General features: G+C 45.2%; 1 long non-coding RNA gene across 1 annotated transcript in view; it reads right to left on the bottom strand.

Annotated features, from left to right (window-relative positions):
* Positions 1-19,037, bottom strand: part of LOC129384967 (uncharacterized) — a 51,021-nt gene extending 31,984 nt beyond the window's left edge. The window contains exon 1 of the long non-coding RNA XR_011893698.1: positions 18,896-19,037. This is a non-coding gene — a long non-coding RNA (uncharacterized lncRNA). The remainder of the gene's footprint in view (positions 1-18,895) is intronic.
* Positions 19,038-19,832: the final 795 nt, after the last annotated feature.

The following is a 19,832-nucleotide window of genomic DNA, read 5'->3' on the forward strand; positions in this document are numbered from 1 at the left end:
TTGATCATATGTTCTGGCTGTGCCCCAACCAAAGGGCTTCGGATCTCAACAGTGAGGAGGACTGGAGCCGGCGCATATCCAGCGAAGTCCTTCAAGATCAACTCCTGGCCGTCCGGAGAGCTCACGACATCGGGAAAGCCTTTGGCCTACCGGTGCCTACGTGGGCGGAGCCACCGACTTAGCCTGGGGGCTTGTGCCCTCGGACCCTAGTTTCTCTGGACGAAAATAAAGTTCTTGCCATGCCATGCCTTGCATATTGGGACACTCGAAACACGCACATGGTGTCTCTTCAAAATAGGCAAAAAAGTAAGACAATCTGTGCCACTGTTGGACTGTGTAAATAGAAAATACACTAATGCGGCATACACGTCATTGTGCTGTTGGTTCTTTCTATGTGCAAGAATACAGTGCGTGTTCATTAACCATAAGATGAACAGTGTGTGTAATTCACAATGAAAAGACTGGAAACGCAGCAGAAGCTTAATAATGCTATCACCTATCGGCTGTGCATATGGATGCAACCGTCCCCGATTCAAACGCCATTACATGCATGTTCCATGCCACATATTCTTTAACAATGTCATATTTGGATGTACTAATTTTCACACAGCTTAAGCCCTTGCCTAGCTCACTTGTGGTGTATCCGTTTTATAGGCCAAATAATTGTAGACTTTGGCCTTTTGTGTTGTACGAAAAGCGGCATCCTCTACAGTTGGATTCATCTTCAGAGGAGAGGAGTGGCCCCGCCAAGATGACCAAAGCGAAGCAGCCGATTTCCTCCTCGTCTAAAGAAATAGTCCCTCCCCAACGAGGTTGTATAGTGGGTCCTGCGGCACGACGTCAGTCTAGAGTGCGTGCCCATTGGTTCAGGCTTGTGTTCACATGACTTTGAAGTGAAGATTCCGCGGCCTGCTAAAGCTGTAATTATTTATTTATTTATTTATTTATATATTTATTTATTCAGTACCCACAGGCGCCAGAAGGCATTACAGTGGGGGGGGGGGGGAAAGGTTTTACAGAACAGTTATAAACTTTCACAAAAGATTTTTTTTTACCCGACGTGAGAAAAAACAACAAAAGTTCAACAAAACTTACAGAATTTCCAAAACACGGTAAGTTATACATGGGCAATTCAATCTAAAGGTAAAATAAATGGGCTGGTTGAGTCACTTCAACAGGGCAAAAAATACATAATTTGACACGACGTTGACGACACTGGCAGGTAACCTATTCCATTCTTGTATAGTTCTTGGAAAAAATGTTTTCTCATAAAGTGCTGTCTTGCATGGAACTTCTCGTACCTTTAGCGCATGATCCACGCGTTGTGATCGGTAATGAGGGGGCATTATATATTTGTCCCTTTCTATACCGATTGTGCCGTAGAATATGGAATGGAAAAGCTTCAGTCACAGCCCTCTGCGTCGTACCTCCAAGGTATCGCATTTAAACTCTTCCTCAGCACTCGTAACGCTGAAATTAACTTTATATCGACCTGACACGTACCGCACACCTAGATTCTGTACCCTCTCAAGTTTATTATTGTCACGTGCCGTCGTAGGGTCCCACACTACACAGGCGTACTCAAGGACGGACCTTACGTACGTCTTGCATAGCAGCTCTCGTGTAGACGTGCTGAATGCCCTGGAGTTCCTACGAAGAAAACCTAACATTTTCCCTGCCTTAGCGGTTACATAGTTAACCTGTTTCTACCATGATAATTCTGGGGTGTACAAAACACCTAGGTATTTAAACTGTTACTTTAGCTATTCACTTGTTATTCAAGGTGTAAGAGAAATTTATAAACTTCTTCTTTCGAGTGAATGTCATGTTGACTGTTTTGGTTAGGTTTATTTGCATGAGCCACTTAGTGCATCATTCACTAATTAGATTGAGGTCTTCCTGAATCAGACTGGCACCATCAATGTTGTTAGTCACCCTATATAACAAGCAGTCATCTGCAAACAGCCTTAGCTGCGATGTATGACCTTCGCCAACATCATTGATATACAATTAAAAAAAGTAAAGGCCCCAGGACGGACTCCTGGGGTACACCGGATGTAATTGCTTGCGGGCGCGACTGAACCCCGTTTACAACCGCGACCTGCCGGCGCAGGGTAAGATATTCTTTAACCCATGCGACAACCTGCGGGTGAATTTTATATTTATGCACTTTTTCTATGAGCAATGAATGGGGTACCGTGTCGAAAGCCTTTCTGAAATCTAGGAAGATAGTAAACTGAAAGCCGTTTATCCAAAGCAGAATCAATATCATTTGTGAATTCTAACAACTGTGCAATAGAAGAAAACCCCTTACGAAATCCGTGTTGGGAGGACGCAATTACAGAATTAGTATTGAAATGAGCTACAATGCTCGTGAATAGAATATGCTCTAGTATTTTACATGCAATGGATGTCAATGATATTGGACGATAGCTTGAAACGTCGCTTGTAGGGCCAGACTTATGAACAGGGACCACAATACCTGTTTTCCAGTCATCAGGCAGGGAGGCTTCGAGCAGCGACTTGTCAAAAAGTAATTTCAAGTACTTAGAAAGCGGTTCAGCGCATGACTTGAACAGGAAGTTTGGCAACTCATCGGGACCACAGGCTTTAGAAGTGTCGAGCCCTCGAAGCAACGATTCGATGCCATGCATATTGATTACAACATCATTCATGTCACTTGTTTCAGGCAGCGTTAGCTCGTCCGCAGAAGGCATTGTTGCAGGAGTGAAAACGGAACAGAAGTAGGCGTTGAAGCGTTCTGCTTTGTCAGTGTCGTCATGAACTGTGACATCACCGGACCCGAGAGGGGGAATATTTACTACATCCTTTCCGTTCTTTCTCACGTGTCCCCAAAATTCTTTTGGTTTATCTTTAAAACGTGATTGAAGAGTTTTTAATAGTTTTAGCAGTGCGTGTTGCTTCTGTAACCTCTCGAGTTATTTCTTTCAGTTTTTCCGCTGTTTCACTTGATGGTGTTCTGCAAAAGGCGCGATAAATTTTTTGCCTTTTTTTGCGCGAGTTGGCGCAACCTTTTCGTAAACCAAGGTTTGTTTTTGCTTCTTCTCGTCGTCAGTACCCAAGATGGGACAAACCGCTCACGTAGTTCCAGTATCTTTTGCTTCAATAACCGCCAGAACTGTTCCACATTCCTACAGTCGGCTTCTGTTTCAAACACAATAAAATAGGCGTCCAACGCTTGATTAATGCAATCTAGATCTGCTTTTTTATAATTGTACATTCTTCTGTTAGCATAGGTTGTGGTTTTAACATAGGCTAGTGACATCGTCGACACGACAGCCTGGTGGTCACTTATACCAGGAATCACGAGTGTTGAATCCACAAGATCAGGTCGATTCGAAAGCAGCAAGTCCAGAATATTGTTTCCCCGTGTTGGCGAGAGGACCAGCTGGTGCACTGCATACAGATTCACCATATCCATCATTTCTGTATTGCTTATTCCAGTAGCTGTGATACTATTCGATGTATCCCATTTAATATCCGGTAAATTGAAGTCGCCCCCAATTACCATGGTATCAGTATGCACTGCATCAATTATGCCTTGAAAACACGTGCGAACGTCTGGTGATACGTTTGGAGGACGATAAAAGCTACATACTGTAATGATCATACGATTCGGAAGTTCTAGTTTGCACAATATGGCTTCACATATGCCAACATCCACTTGAATCTGAGAAGACCTTACGCTGTTATCTATTAGTATAAATACACCTCCTCCATGACAATTTCTGTCATTTCTATAGCAGGTGTATCCTGTTGGAAATATCTCCTGATCACTAATGTTCGGTTCCAACCAGTATTCTGTGCCAAGAATGACTGAAGGCTTTACGGCGTCTATGAGTGCACACAATTCATCTTTTTTATTTTTTATACTCCTACAATTGAGTAAAAGAAAAGTAAGGTTAATAGCGCTAGACTGGCATCGTCACTTCTGTGAGGTTACCTGCATTGTTACATCATCGCAAACAAACTTCTGCCCGTTCAAAAGTAGGTAATCATACCTAAGGGTAGCCTTATCGCCGTCCCGTTTATGTACCTTTGCATAGTCCCATTAAATCTTTCTTTTCTTTCGCATTGTTTCCGAAAAGTCTTCAGAAATAGCAATTGCAGTACCCTTTAACTTTTTCGCGTTACTTAGCACGCGCTGTTTTTCTTTAAACGAGGCAAATTTCGCAATAATAGGTCTACTCTTCCCAGCGTGAAAGCGTCCTAACCGGTGAGCCCTTTCTATTTCAACAGTGGAAATTCCCAACTTCGAAGAACATATATCCAAGACCTATCTCTCATAGTCGACATTTGTCTCTTGGCCTGCTGGTCGGGTATGCCATGAAAAATTACATTGCCCCTTCTACTACGGTTCTCAAGATCGTCAACCTTTGACCGTAAAGACCTGAAAGCTCGACCCTGAGTCTCGTATTGTTGGCCGCACTCCGTCACGGACGATTTTATTTCATCAAGTTTGGTTAACATTGCTTCAAGAGATTTGATACGACCACCTAGTTCGTCTATAGCGAGCCTGTTTGTAGCCTGTACAGATTCAATACTGTTCAATTTCTCCTTAATCAAATTCTGGCCTGCCAAGAGCTGCTGCAAGGTCCCCTCAGTTGATGGTCCGGGATTCAGTTCAACGTCGCCACATAATATTAAAAGCAGCAAATAAAACGAGAAGCGGCGAAACAGGCGAAACTGTTTCCTTGAACAGTGTTGCGTACATGAGTGTGACAGAACACATTGAAACAATTTCTGGGGTGAAACCGGCAAGCTAAACAACGAAAAAAAATAAGAGGATTCCTTATTACCAACCTGCAGAAGCAGTAGAAACATCGTGAAGTGCACTGTTGCCGCCATGCCGGTTTCACGCCCCGTCGGTGAACTGAAGAGAGCTGCTTTATGAAGCAGACGGATACCGTCCAGCCGGTAATCACTCAATTGGTTGTTGGCAAGAACCGCACATGCGCCGAAATCCGGATCGTCAGCCGATGTCATCCCGCTGTCGTCATCAAGTGCCATGTCGGATTCAAGGGTTGTCGGCGCTCGTAGTCATTGCAAAATGGCTCCCTCCAACGTTGGAAGAAACGCCGGTGTTTTCCTGGCACATTGTCGCGTAGAAGAAGCGCCAGCGACCTGCATAAGCAGTAGAAACATCGTGAAGTGCACTGTTGCCGCCATGCCGGTTTCACGCCCTATAGAATCACGTAATGCCTGGCACCGGTTGCATAGACTTTAGAACCTTGATAGCATACAATGATCAGTAACAGAAATCTATAAAGGCATCCAAGCAAAGCTGGCTGGCCACACTTCCATTATGAGGGGCTGTAAAAGGGTCTCGCCAAATATTCCCATGACGTCCATGAAAAATAGGCGGTGTTTGGCACTTCTTTAGAATCAAGAACAGATTACAGTGAATGTTGTGAACCATGTCTAAACACACTGAACTTGGTTATCTGTACAGCATATAATGGAAGCTTGTGCTTCACTTGGGAAAAAAATTGCTCTGTCCAGTAAAATTGTTGAGTCCGGTGTGGCGCCTATTGTGTCAACTGTGTCAATATACAAATTACACTTTTCAAAAGCCATTCATTTCACCTTTATTTTTGTATGAAGGTTCTTTCAATCAGCGCTTGTGTTACATGAGCAGGTGGATGTGAAAGCAGTGCTTTGTTTGCAAACACTCAGGCTCCCATATTTGTGTGGCAAGGCACTGGCATGTTGTCGAATTGTTCACACTTCCTCGGTCCTGCACAAAAGAAGCCTAATGCTCTATTTGAATTTGGATTGCGCAACAATTCGACTGCACGCAAAGACGAGTAACACACACAGCACAGCACTCTGCTAAGTGTATTTCTGTGTCCCGTCGAATTGTTGTGCAGTTCAACTTCAAGCTTCTATAGCAATACACCCAGCTTTCAACCTCACCAATGCTCTAGATATAAGGCCACAATGGCGCACATCTTTGAAATATCCCAACACAAATTAGCTCTCCATAAAATCACCACAAGCGTTCAATTTTGCAGCACAGGTGTATGCGCGTGCCATATTCTTTACAACTAAACAAACATGAATCAAAGGGGCAAGCATTAACCAGCTTTACTGCTGCCGTTACCATCACTATCATGACACCAATGGAAAGAAAGTGCCACGTTTTAGTAAAGGGAGTGCGGGAGGGAAAGGCGTGACAGCGAGGCTTAAGTTAAAAATAGTAGTTACAAGACATGTTCAATGCCAAAATATGCTGCATGTCGCTCATCCTACTTTGGAATTGTGGCAAGCTTTTACAGGTTTGAGCAAATCACGTTTTGTGTAATCATTGCTCTAAAGCTGTACAAAACGTCTACTCGCTCTGCAATTTTTATTTTTATCATGACGGCTTAAAGACCCACTTTTTATTGGGCGTCTGCTCCACACTTCTCCCAATATGTAATTTTGCCTTGGTGATTCATGACATCTTCACGCACACCGAGTTCTGCAGAGCATTGGATCTGCATTGTTCTACTGCTTAAGAATTAGAGCCCCATTATGAGACTGATATATGTGATTTATCCATCCACAATAACGATGCTCCCCCCCCCCCCCCAAAACAAATACAATGAACCTCTGGCACATGCATCAACAGTGAACAGAGCAAACGCCCTGAAATATTTTCTTCATGCAAGGCAGCGCACTAAGATTTTGAATGCATTTTCATTTCGCCACAAATGCATAGGCAGAATCGGCTTGGCGCAACATCCGCATATCGCGCTGCAACGAATTGTGCAACGCCTCGTTGTTTCATAGTGCGGCCGATAGATGACGCATGACCAAAATTCAGCATTATGCATACTAAGTAACTTCACCAATGAAGAACGCCATGTTCTTTATGAGATTAGCATTCATAGGGTAGTTCACATAATTTCTGTTATCCATTTATCTATATATACTTAATTAACCTCTTTCCCAAGAAAGTGAGCCATTTGAAAGGCACCCGACACACAAGCAGAACAATTGGCAAAAAGTCAGCAACCAGCGATAAAGTCAGTATCATAGGCAGCCGCATGTGAGATGTCGGTAACACAAAATTGAAGTCGGCTACACCGAAGTGACAAATTTGGCAATATGACGTGTCTAGACATTGCTTCAATGCTAATAAAAGTAACGCTGACATTGAAGGCGCCTTAATTCCTACCAACGCTCCGTCGACACACCCAACTACGTTCGTAATGCTCCCGCGAAGTAGGAAGCGTTCTTCTATATATGCGCGCGAAGCCGCAGTCTTCCGGAAAGCCAGCCACCACTTACGCACTGCCGCATCGATAAGCGCGTCAGACACATCTCTGACACAGCGGCTGACAGTAGTTTGATGACGTCCAATGTAACGCTCGGCGCCGACGCTTTTCTGAAAACTCCCAGTCCCGTAGAAACGGAAGGCGCAGAGGACTTACTCTTCGACAGTGAGCGAATGAAGCCCGCCACGCAGACGAGTCTTCGGCTAGCTCGCCACACAGCCAGCGCACTGATGCCTTCGACAGGGCAAAATGACGCTGAAACTCCACGTCAGTAATGTACGTGAACGGGTCCAGGTGGTCATACTGCCGATTGCTGCCGTTGGATGCAATGACACAGGCTGCTGCTGCCGCCGCCATGTTCCCGAGTTGAACTCGGAGGAGGTTTCGCGATGTACGAGCTTAGCACGAGTTCGCCTGTCAATCAAAACCAGATGTTACTCTCCGCGCGAGGCATGTAATTCTTGTGTGCGCACCCACCGCAGTTGGGCCACGCCAAACTTATTTTTTGGCAACAGCGACGCGGTGCCGAGCTGAGAGGCATCAACAATCTTCACCAACGACATAAAACATACACAACGCACTGTCATCGGTGATGTACTGAGCAACACTATCAAAAACAAAGCGCTGACTGTCACTGGCTTATGCATATATCTTCCGGGCTGAGATGGCCCCACAACACGGTTTCATTGCCTGCATTGTGGCGACCTAGCGCACAGTAAATAATTATCGGGACTTCACTGTAGCTGCTTGCAAGGCATCGATGCGCCTAGGTGGACGACGATGCTGAGGAGTGCGTATCGCAGCAGTCGTTTTAGATGGCTGCTCTGGCATCAGTGATGTGTCGAAGCCACAGCGTCGCAAACACGATCAGTGTCCGAGAATCGCACGCTTTTCTACACCCTGTGCAATGGCATTTCTTCATCACAAGCGCTGCCCACTCAACATTTCCAACACCTTCCTCCGTTTGAAGTCTCATTTCATAACTGCACACACGAGCCCTCACCTGCTAAAATACGATTGCTGCGGTGTCGTTACGATATCCACCTGCGATCGCTGCTGGCTCCAGCAGAGGTAATCCGCAAGCGCCTTGGAGTGCCCAACACACTCAAGTACTGCGTAGATTCGCTTAGAGGCACCTTCACTGGGCAAGCAATGACAAGCGATGAATTGTGTTGCTGGGAAGCGCGCACTTCTTCGCAGTGTATCGCATCGGCTTCGCGCAGAAAGATAAAGTGGTAGATTTTCACTGTACTGCGTCACTACGGACCGCAAAATAACGTACAGCCATTTTGCAGCGACAGCCGTTGTTGGCGACTAGTGCGTCGTTTTTAGTTGGCAAAGCGCGGCCCTTAATAACCTAGTGAAGCGCCTGCGATGAACAGCCGTACCACGGCGCTGCGATTTTTTTTTTTTTTTTGCTTATAGCTTTTGCGCATTCCACGCTATCTTCGTTCACTGGCTGCCGTCGAACGAATTCGGGTAAAACACGTGTCAACGAGAAACTCGGTGTATCCTGCATAACACCCCTGGTTATACACCGGATGCGTCACCTGGTTGTACACCAGATGCGGCATCCGAGTTCACATTTCGCGGTACTCCGTTGGAGGCCGGCTTTTCGGAAGACTGCAAGGATTGCAGCGAGTCAGGTAAGGTGGCTGCCGAACCTGTGAGAAAAAAATTGGAGGACGCTTAAGCTTCGCCTTCAAGAGTGGAACGCGATAGCGTTATCGCACCCCGTTCTCACCGCCTACTCAAACGATCTACGTCACCCAAACGTCGCGATCGGCACAGATAACTGGGCCGCGGCGCGCCATGAAGGCGCACGCGATCATGGAACGAGTGGCTCGCCGCGTGTCGAGGCAGTGCCGTTACATTGCGAGGAGGGGGTCTTCTGTGTTTGCCGCAAGATGGCTCTGCGTGTGCGCAGAGCGCAGAAGAAATGTAGCGGAAACGTACTTCGCTACTCGTGAAACTGCGACTTCTGTAAGTTACATGGTCATAATTACCGATATACACCGCAGTATAACTTTCTGCGGCGCGTTTATAAGGTAACACCGCATTCACTAGAGGCGATTTTGTCGCGCTTTGAAGGAACGAACTCGTGGCTGAGTGGTAGCGTCTCCGTCTCACACTCCGGAGACCCTGGTTCGTTTACCAACAGCCCATCTTGCAAAGTGTTTTTTATTTATGGAGTGCCTTCTGGGATTTATCGCTCACCCAATGCCGCTGACGCCGACGCCGACGACACCGGCTTTTCTGCGACACGAGCTCCTTAACGCTGTCGCGTTGAAACAACAACGCCGTCAAAGTAACAAAGAGAGATGGTCCATTCGGTGTCTAGCAGAAGCGAGTCAATCGTAGGCTCAAATGTCGCAGTAGCATTGCATAGACCGAAGGACATGTCTTTTAACTGATAAAAACCGTCAGCTGTGATGAAGACCGTCTTCTTGCGGTCCATTTCATCAACTGAAATCTTCCAGTAGCGTGATCGAAGATCAATGGAAGAGAAGTATTTAGCTCCGTGCAAGCAGTCCAAGGCGTCATGAATGCGTGGTAGTGGGTAGACATCTCCTCGCGGGATCTTGTTTAAATGGCAATAATTGACGCAAAAGCGCCAGGTACCATCTTATTTTTCAGAAGCATGACAGGCAAAGCTCATGGGCTGGCTAATGGTTCGATTATCCCATTGCGGAGCATTTTTTCCGCTTCTGAGTGGGTCACTCTACGTTCAGCATGTGATACACGACAGGGACGCCGAATAATCGGATTCGTGTCTCCAGTGTTTATACGGTGGTCAACAACAGATGCTTGGCTTAAACGCCTGTCGCCAAAATCAAAGATGTCGCTGTACGATTCAAGCAGCAGACGCATGTCCGTGTCCTGTGCAAAGGTGAGGTCAGGTGTAATCATCTTCGCGAAGCCATCCGTTAAAGAACAAGAGCTCTGAGCTGCAATTGGCGCTAAGAAACAACTCTAGACATACAAACTCTCAATGTCAAATTCCGAAGAACTAGAAACGCCGGCCAAGAACATGGCGGCCGGAAGCACTTGAGAGCCCAGTCTGAAATTAAGAAGCGAAAGAACGACGCCGTAATTAGTAACTGTGACCAGCCCATGAGGAAGAGCAGCGTTCCGGTTCAAAGGCACGTCGACGATGGGGTGAAGCACATATTCAGCGTCGGAAACCGCGGGCTGTGCGGTCAAAGCGACGTAAGTGACTGCCTCGGTCACTTCAGACGCACGTCTTCAAGCTAGCACAAGTGCGGTGGGGCAGTGCTCAGAGCATCGGCGAGTTGAGGCGGTTCCAACTGAAGAACGCCGATTTCGTAGTGGATGAGAGCATAATGATCGGATGAAAAGTCCAATCCAAGGATAACGTCGTTAGGGGAGTTGTCTATCACAGCAAAAAGAGCAGAAGTAGGGCAGCCGGCTATGCTTAAATTCGCAGTACACATTCCAAGAGCAACCAGCACGCCGCTGTCTGCCACACAATGCACTAGTGCTGCTTCTGAGGAGAGGGCCTTATTTACACGTCTACGCAGGCTAGCAGCACTTATCCCAAATACGCGGGCTCCACTGTCGACGATTGCTTGGACAGGTTCGCGATCTATTATAGCATAAATGACACCTCTCTTTATGGGCACAGACAGAGGATTTGCGTCAGAAGTCGGCAATGCAGCACCACCTCCGAGGGCTGCATTTCTTAGTTTTGCGAAAGGGTGCGGCTGAAAGTCACAGGGGACGAAAAGCGACGCGGCTGCGGCGAACGGTAGGATATTGCGGTGTATGAGACTGGTGTCCGCGCAGTGGTGGTGAGCGACTGTAACGCGCGTTCGTAGCAGAGCTGTCGGCGCTGTTAGACTCGCGGTGGGCGAAAGCTAGCGGCTCTTTCCATCAAAACCGCTCAGGTTGTTAAGCTTGCGAGATGTCGAGCACCGCGGAAACGTCGTTGATCCCACTTGCTCGCCATCATTCATGGTGAGCACGGTGATGCGACGTCCACTGCTCAGCTTCGTTTCCGGCAGTGGTACCGAGCAGCTCTCACAAATTCATCACGGTGATGCTGGGAGTATATATAGGCAGACTGTATTTACAATATATATACAAACGGAGTCAATGTGGTTATGATAGCTGACAAGCAACAATGCGCAGCAGGCTGCGTGTCGCGATTGTCTTCTTCCTTTCTCTTCTGTTATCCATCAGCAACAATCTGAAGCGGAGCGTTGGCCCAGAAGTTAAAGTTTTTCACGGATACCTGCTTTTATTTAGAAGCTAGTAAAAAGTGCATATTGGCCTAAAATCAATGCTGGGTAAAAAGAGTAATGTTCATTGTAAAATGAAGTAAAGCATTTTTTTTTTCTCAGCTTTTCGTGTTTCACGCATGATAATAAATGTGGTTTATGGTAAGTTCATTTCCGCATTTTTCACAAACTGGCTTGTTTGCTTTGTAGTAAGGAAGTTGTATGTAACGCACTTTTGTCCAATGCGAAAGCGAAATAAAATGGCTTCGATGAAGCGTTCTCGGGGTGAAAATTACTTCTATTCTTTCATGACAGGTTTTACTAGGTGAAGTTTATTGCTGGATTAATTTTTGCGCGTAGTCTGCGATTTATTTCTCAGCTCATGGTGCACTAATTGCATGCAATCTTTATCAGAAATTCTCGCTTTGATGATTTTTGGCGTGTCGAGCTTTCACTGCACATTCGTCTGCTTTCTCAGTTCCACAGATTACTGCGAGGCTCGGCGCCCATCAAAACTTTATGTTGTGTCCTTGTCTTGTGACTCTTGTTATGTGAAGTAGGATGGCGCCGATTAATGATGTAATTGCATTTCCAGGGTGAAGTTATGTTAGTACGCTTAGTGAGTCTCTGTTAATGATGCTGTTCTCAGTGTTCTCATTTATTATTTTTTCTACAGCCGAAGATACTGCACTCCGTAGAAAAAATGAATGCACACTGAGGTAGGCTTAGAGCATTTTCCCTAATGGTATCGTATCGCGGTACTTCTAACGTAGCCTGCTGATTTGGAGCCATCAGTATAAAACCCCATGTAGTTCGCGTATTTTTCGTTTAGTGCTAAATTTTATCGTAATATATCTTCGTGTGGTTTTTTTTACTGCAAGAATGTTAATGTGAAGATGCACACTGAAGGCTAGCAATACCATAGTGGAAGTGGATCCGGTTTCCGGGATCTCTGTGGCAATGTGTGCGTTATGTGTATTTCTTTGTATCTCTCTTGAAAGCTTCGGGATTGTTGGTTTCGTGACGGGCACCTTGTAACTATAGGTAACGACATGTTTACGCAGTGAACGAATTTTTAGGATGTATGAGCATGTGAGCATGGTTCTTCTGTCTGAAATTGGCGGTTAATTGGTTTCTGCATACCTACTGTTTATAGGCGCAGTCCTGTATGCACCAGTTGAAAGACTTAAACATAAATTGCGTAAAGAGTCCAGGCGGTTCAAGGATGACTTCCGTGCCGAGCCATACACTACGCACCCATAGTACATGCAGCAGCGTATAAAAGAACGATAAATTTGTAGAAGGCATACCCTTTCAGAAGCACAGGGTTTGTGTGAAAGGACTTTATGAATTTTCAGAGATCGAGATGCTTTCTTTTACAGGCCGTTTCTTGTCAAAAGTTATACCTAGCAATTTGTGCTTGTTCTGGGTGGGTAATTCGGTTTTGTTCTGGTGTCGGGTGGGGTCAGTCTGTACGCTTTGTTTGGGTGAGAAAGAAGCCAGCGGAAACCATTTCTGTCTGCGCATGTTGCTAGTTTATTTATTGTTAGCTTTAATTCTCTTTCACATGTTGATATGTTGGATAACGCGCAGGCTGCCTGAAGATCGTCGACATAGACTGAGTACATAATGGATTTAGGGGTTATTTTGCTAATACAATTCATTTTTAGAACCAAGAGCGTTACGCTTAAAATACACCCTTGTGGTTCTCCATTTTCCTGAACGAAACTCTTCTAGGCGTATATGGAACGAACGGTTAGACAAGAAGTTTTTATGCAGTTAAACATCCAGCCGTGCGTGTTAAGCTTGACCAAGTCTTTAAGAAGCCCGAACCTCTAGGTTCTGTGTTATGCCTTCTCTATATCGATAATGACAGCAAGACAGGGTTGTTTTCGCATAAAAGCTTCTTGGACCGTATATTCATGATGAACATTATGATGGTCATTAGTGGAGGATGCCTTTTTATAACCACATTGATAAATATCAGGGTGCTCACGGGCTTCAAGCACAAAAGTTATCTAATACTCAAGACACTTTCAAAGGACTTTGCAAGACAGCTTGTGAGGGCTATAGGCCTATAGTTGCTGGGGGAGGTTGGCGGTTTTCCCGGTTTCAAAAATTGAACAATAATGGCTTTCTTCCAGGCTTCTGGTATTTTCCCCGATACCAAAACTTTGTGAAAAAATCTTAAAAGGCTTTTGCGGCAGGTTCACAGAGATGGCCTAGCATTTGATACTGTATTTTATCGGGGCCAGGTGCAGTCTGTCTACCAGCGGACAGTGCTCTGGATTTCTTGAAGTACAATTAAGCTATTGTAAGGTTCTTTTCTAGTGCCATTTATTGGTGGTCTCAGCTGTATTTTTCAATTTTAGAATTGATTCTTCATAGTGCGACGAACTGGAGGCTACTAAGAAATGTTCACGCAATATGTCGGCCTGTTCTTCTATACTTGTCTGTATACCGGGGGCTATGAGGAGGGGAAGTGGGAATGGGGGGCAGCTGTTATTTTGCTTTCGTACCGTCTTCCACATTTGTTTTGATGTTGTTGAGCTGTTTATAGAGGACACGTGGCTATGCTAGATGATTTTCCGGCACTGCGGCGGATATATCGGGATTTCGCTTTCTTTTCTTCAATTTACAAAATTTTCAGCTGCTGGGAACCTGCGAAAAGTTCCCAAGGCTTTCTAGTGTTCTTTTTTTCGTTTCTCTACATTCTTGTGTATACCAACTTTGGTATATTGCTTTACTTCTCCAGAGGAGTGAATCAATGACCAAGGTGGGCCCGGTGACTGTACCATGGTGCAGTTCGCTAACCGCTTTGCTTTTGCCATGCAGATGGTCGTCTATCGCATCTACAACCTGCTGCTCCCTGTTCTGGCATGCGCATCCTCGAATGCGTCGTCAGTGCAGGCTTCCCCTTGTCACGAAGACGGAGCGGCCACGTGCAATCCTTTGCCTGGTTTCCACATATCGCCATCTCCATCTGCCTCACCGTTTGCATGCCACCTACCGGTCCTGGAGCCAACTTGGAAAGATTCATCGCCATCGACAGCCCTACCAGCTATAAAGCAACAACCACCGCCGAGGCAGCTCTGTGGGCCCGGTGACTGTACGTTGGTGCAGTTCGCTAACCGCTTTGCTTTTGCCATGCAGATGGTCGTCTATCGCATCTACAACCTGCTGCTCCCTGTTCTGGCATGCGCATCCTCGAATGCGTCGTCAGTGCAGGCTTCCCCTTGTCACGAAGACGGAGCGGCCACGTGCAATCCTTTGCCTGGTTTCCACATATCGCCATCTCCATCTGCCTCACCGTTTGCATGCCACCTACCGGTCCTGGAGCCAACTTGGAAAGATTCATCGCCATCGACAGCCCTACCAGCTATAAAGCAACAACCACCGTCGACGCAGCTCTGTGGGCCCGGTGACTGTACCTTGGTGCAGTTCGCTAACCGCTTTGCTTTTGCCATGCAGGTTAGTCAAACATATGCACTTTTTGCTAAAAAATCAGGCAATTATCTTCTGGTACAGCTCCCGAGCCCGCGGTGCTGCGTCGCGATTGCCACTGAGTGCATTTCTGTCATCCGTCTGCTATTAATCATATCTGGTGACGTCGAGACTAACCCTGGTCCTGCCAGCCTTGACGTTGTACTGGCCGAATTGCAGAAACTAACCGCCGGCCAAACAACACTTGTGCAGGAGCTAAAGGGCCTGAAACTGTAGCTGACCACCACAGACAAAACAATCAGTGACCTGCATAAGCGCATGACCGACTTAGAGGCCCATTATCAGGCTCTCATGCCTCTACGCCAAGACATAGAAATACTGCAGACAACATCAACTGAAACAACTGGCCTAGTCACAGCATTAGAGGCCCGTTTCGACGACGCCGAAAACCGATCTCGCCGCAATAACCTGATCTTCCACGGAATTACTGACCCCACTACAAATGAAACATTTACTAAATCTGAAGAATTAATAATCCAGATCTGCCGTAATCATTTACAAACCGACATCAACCCCACAGATATAGAACGGGCACATCGCTTAGGAAAACACACCAAAGATCGAAATCGTCCAATAATAGTAAAATTCGCACATTGGAAAACGAAAGACGCCCTTCTGTCAAAAGGCCGAATGCTGAAAGGAACTAATTATAGTGTAGGTGAAGATTTCTCTCGCCTGACTCAGAAAGCACGGAAGGCCCTTTTGCATTTCGCCAAATCTAAACCACTTGCATATTCTCTACGCTATGAAACTTTGTACATTGGTCCTAAACGATATGTTTTTGATGAATCATCTAACTCCGTAAAAGAAATTGTGTAGCAATCATCCCGTCCTCTACAAAAAAAGAAACAACCACAACTTGCACCTAGAAAAGTTCTTTCGTTTTCCGCAGTCTTTACTAACGCACGTAGTTATCTTCCAAAGCGCGAGCCTATATCTAACCTCATATCATCAACAGGCAGCAACTTGCTCATTCTAACAGAAACCTGGCTACACAATGACATCACTGATACCGAAGTTTTGGCCGAGCTACCCGACTTCCATGTTTATCGAACTGACCGCGTAGGCACAAGGGGCGGTGGCGTTCTTGTAGCAGTTCACCGGCAACTTTTGTGTTCAGTTATTAACATCGCATGAAAACTCGAAATACTATGGCTACTATATCGCACATCACCACTTACAGTGCTGCTGGGGGTTTGCTACAGGCCTCCACATGCCACTCCTGAATTCTGTGGGGAGCTCAATAACAATTTAATACAACTAACGACCATCTACCCTAATGCCTCCATCTTACTTTTCGGGGACTTTAATTTCCCAAACATAGACTGGAGCAAGTTAACATATTCTTCAATAGTAGGTCCCCCAGAGAAAAGGAATTTCATTGACATTTGTTTGAACTTTAATCTAACACAATTAGTTTCGGAGCCAACGCGCGTCACACCAGAATCCGCAACCATTCTGCACCTCATCCTGACTAATGATCCCAGTACCCTCTCATCAATTACACAGCTTCGAGGAATTAGTGACCACAAAGTCATTCATGCCACTTTCTCTTTTCCTGTAACACCAAATAAGACACATGAGAAAACTATAAGGCTTTACGAAAAGGGTGACTATGACGCAATTAACCGCGAACTTGAGACCTTCTTCCCCACGTTTGAAGCCGCGTATGGCAATCGGTCAATATTCCATAACTGGTCGATGTTTAAGGATAAGTTAGCAGATTTGGCTAACAAATATATTCCTAAAGTTCACATTCGCCCCAATAATCAAAAACCTTGGTTTACTAACGCCTTAAAGAAACTAGAAAATAAAAAGAAAGGTCTTTACCGAGTGGCTACAAATAACGGGAACTCGCATCGATGGGAAATCTACTACAAAGCTGAAAACGAATATCTGATTGCAATCCGCAGTGCAAAGCGTTCTTTTATGGCACTACACTCCCAAATTTGCTGCGCACTAACCCAAGACAATTTTGGCAAGTAATAAATCCTCATCCTGTTCACACTATTACGCTCACCAATGACTCACACGAGACAATTACCGATACTGAATGCGCTGACACTTTTAATTCCGCATTTGCAACAGTATTTACGAAAGAAATCGAAACAAACATTTCTTTACCTTTGTACAACATTGAAGGTCACATGCCATGCATCACATTTTCTGCTGACGGAATTTCATCCATAATCCAGAAGACTAAGCTATCATCGTCATTTGGCATTGATGAAATTAACTCTAAACTTCTAAGAAACACAAGACACATGGCTGCATCATACTTGTCCTTACTGTTCTCACAGTCACTCTCTTCAGGAAACATGCCGGGTGATTGGAAAGTGGGAAGGGTCATTCCAGTCTACAAAACCGGTAACAGGAATTCTCCATTAAATTATCGACCCATCTCGCTAACAAGCATGCCGTGCAAAATCATGGAACATGTCATCTGCTCTCAAATCATTGCCTTCTTGGACAGTAATAACTTTTTTCACCCTTCACAACATGGTTTTCGCAAAGGTTTTTCTTGCGAAACTCAATTAGCTATTTTCGTTCATGACTTGCATACTAACCTTGACATCAATGTACAAACTGACGCAATCTTTTTAGATTTTGCAAAGGCATTTGATAAAGTATCCCACCAACGTTTGCTACTAAAACTTCAACTGTTGAACTTGGACCCTAACGTTCTAATCTGGATAAATGACTTTTCGTCTAATCGCACACAAATGGTTTTTATCAACGGTAACCTATCAAGTCCCCTCCCAGTAACCTCTGGCGTGCCCCAAGGATCTGTTCTTGGTCCCCTGTTATTTTTAATATATATTAATGACTTACCTCAGTGTGTCTCCTGTAATATACGCATGTTTGCAGACGACTGCGTCATCTACCGCTCTATCAATAACTCATCTGACCATACTGCTCTCCAAAATGATCTTAACAGTGTTTTAGAATGGTGCAGCAATTCGCTGATGACCCTTAACGCCAAGAAATGTAAATTCGTGTCCTTCTCCCGCCGTCGCAACCCTTCCTTCTTCCCATATGAAATTAATACCACACCATTAGAATCAGTACAATCCTATAAATATCTAGGTGTAACCCTGTCTCACGATTTGTCTTGGCGCGCACATGTCACTAGCATTATCTCTGCAGCTAACAAAACCTTAGGTTTTCTAAAACGGAACCTACGGCTGGTCCCATCAGATTTAAAATTACTAGCATATAAGTCACTTGTCAGGCCGAAACTGGAATACGCGTCAGCTATCTGGAACCCGCATCAAGCATATCTCACCGACGCATTAGAATCAGTTCAAAATCGTGCTGTTAGATTCATTCATACCTCATATTCATATGACGTCAGCGTTTCATCACTGAAATGGGAATCCGGCTTGTCAATACTTTCATGTCGACGTCGCATTTCCAGTCTTTCCCTGTACCACAAGTTCTTCTTTTCCTCCCTTATTCAAGAGCCTCACATCACAGCAGCAGCACGCATATCTCATGGCACCAGCCATGCACTTCAAGTGGCACGCCCACGTGCACGGACAACCACCTTCGCAGCCTCCTTTTTCTTCCGTACCGCCGCAGACTGGAATGGCCTTCCCGCCAACATCGCTAATACGACTTGTCCATCTTCGTTCACCGAACTTGTAACCGACCATATTTTTAAATAATTATTTCTGACAATGTTTTGCTATCTCATAAAAACCCACCCCTTATGTAATGCCCCTACGGGGGACCTTTAAGGTAATAAACTGAACTGAACTGAACTGAGCTTGCATACAGGAACTGTCTCATTTCAATAAGCATGATTGTTGGATATAAAGGATGTACAGAAAAGGTTTAAAGCATATTTTGTTGTATTTTTCGTACCCTAATGTAGCGCGCCGCTCTGTGGATGGGCTGGAGGTTTTGCGAGGGAACTTGAACCAGGCTCAGCCGTGAACCGACTCTCCTCGCTAGCCGCTTCCAGGACTCGACCAGTATGCTCTCTTCGCCCGTGCGCACCCGGGAAGAGTCCCACCTTTATATAGGCAAATTCGTAAAACAAGGATTACGTGACTCTTATAACATTTGAAAAATGCACATTTTGTAGAGAATGGGTGTCCACTGAATGAAGGCAGCGTGAAAATAACATTGGCATTTAATGCAATTATAAACCGACTGCCAATAAATAATATTTACTGCGATATTATCGCACCTTTCGGAGAGTGATATTATAAGTCAGAGCTTCTTACTGCGATGAGTTTACACACGCTTCAATGACTTGTCTCAGCACAGTTTCCCTTCTACTGTTGCCATATTTTAACTGCGTTAATTCGATTGCACGGCCAATATTGTACATACTATCATTGTAAATTAATGACCGCACCTCGGAAACACACCTATGATCGCTATTAAAAATTAATAGCCATAAATAAGAACTGTCGGTAACAACACGACAGCCTACTCTGAAGAGGTTAAGGATAGACCAGCTCTATTTTCCCGTAAATAAATACTGTCACGTGGTAGCGACTGTAAAAAAACACAGTAGCAATACTGTGAAAGACGAAACTAACTTTTATTGGACGAACCAGTGCCCACAAAAACAGACTACACTCAAAAAACGACGACAGCGGCGAACACAGTCGGCGATCGTCGAAATCCGATCAGCGGGTCAAGCGCGTCAGCTTTTATACATGAACCATGGAACGTTCCAGAGTAATCGCTGGTGCCCGCGTGTCTTCCAGAAAGTTCTACACCATTCGCGTAACGTATACATGCAATTAGATTACACAAGTTTCGGAGACAACAGACAGTGGATAGATGC

Source organism: Dermacentor andersoni, chromosome 4 (assembly GCF_023375885.2).
Source record: "Dermacentor andersoni chromosome 4, qqDerAnde1_hic_scaffold, whole genome shotgun sequence".
In the NCBI taxonomy this organism is placed as follows: domain Eukaryota; kingdom Metazoa; phylum Arthropoda; class Arachnida; order Ixodida; family Ixodidae; genus Dermacentor; species Dermacentor andersoni.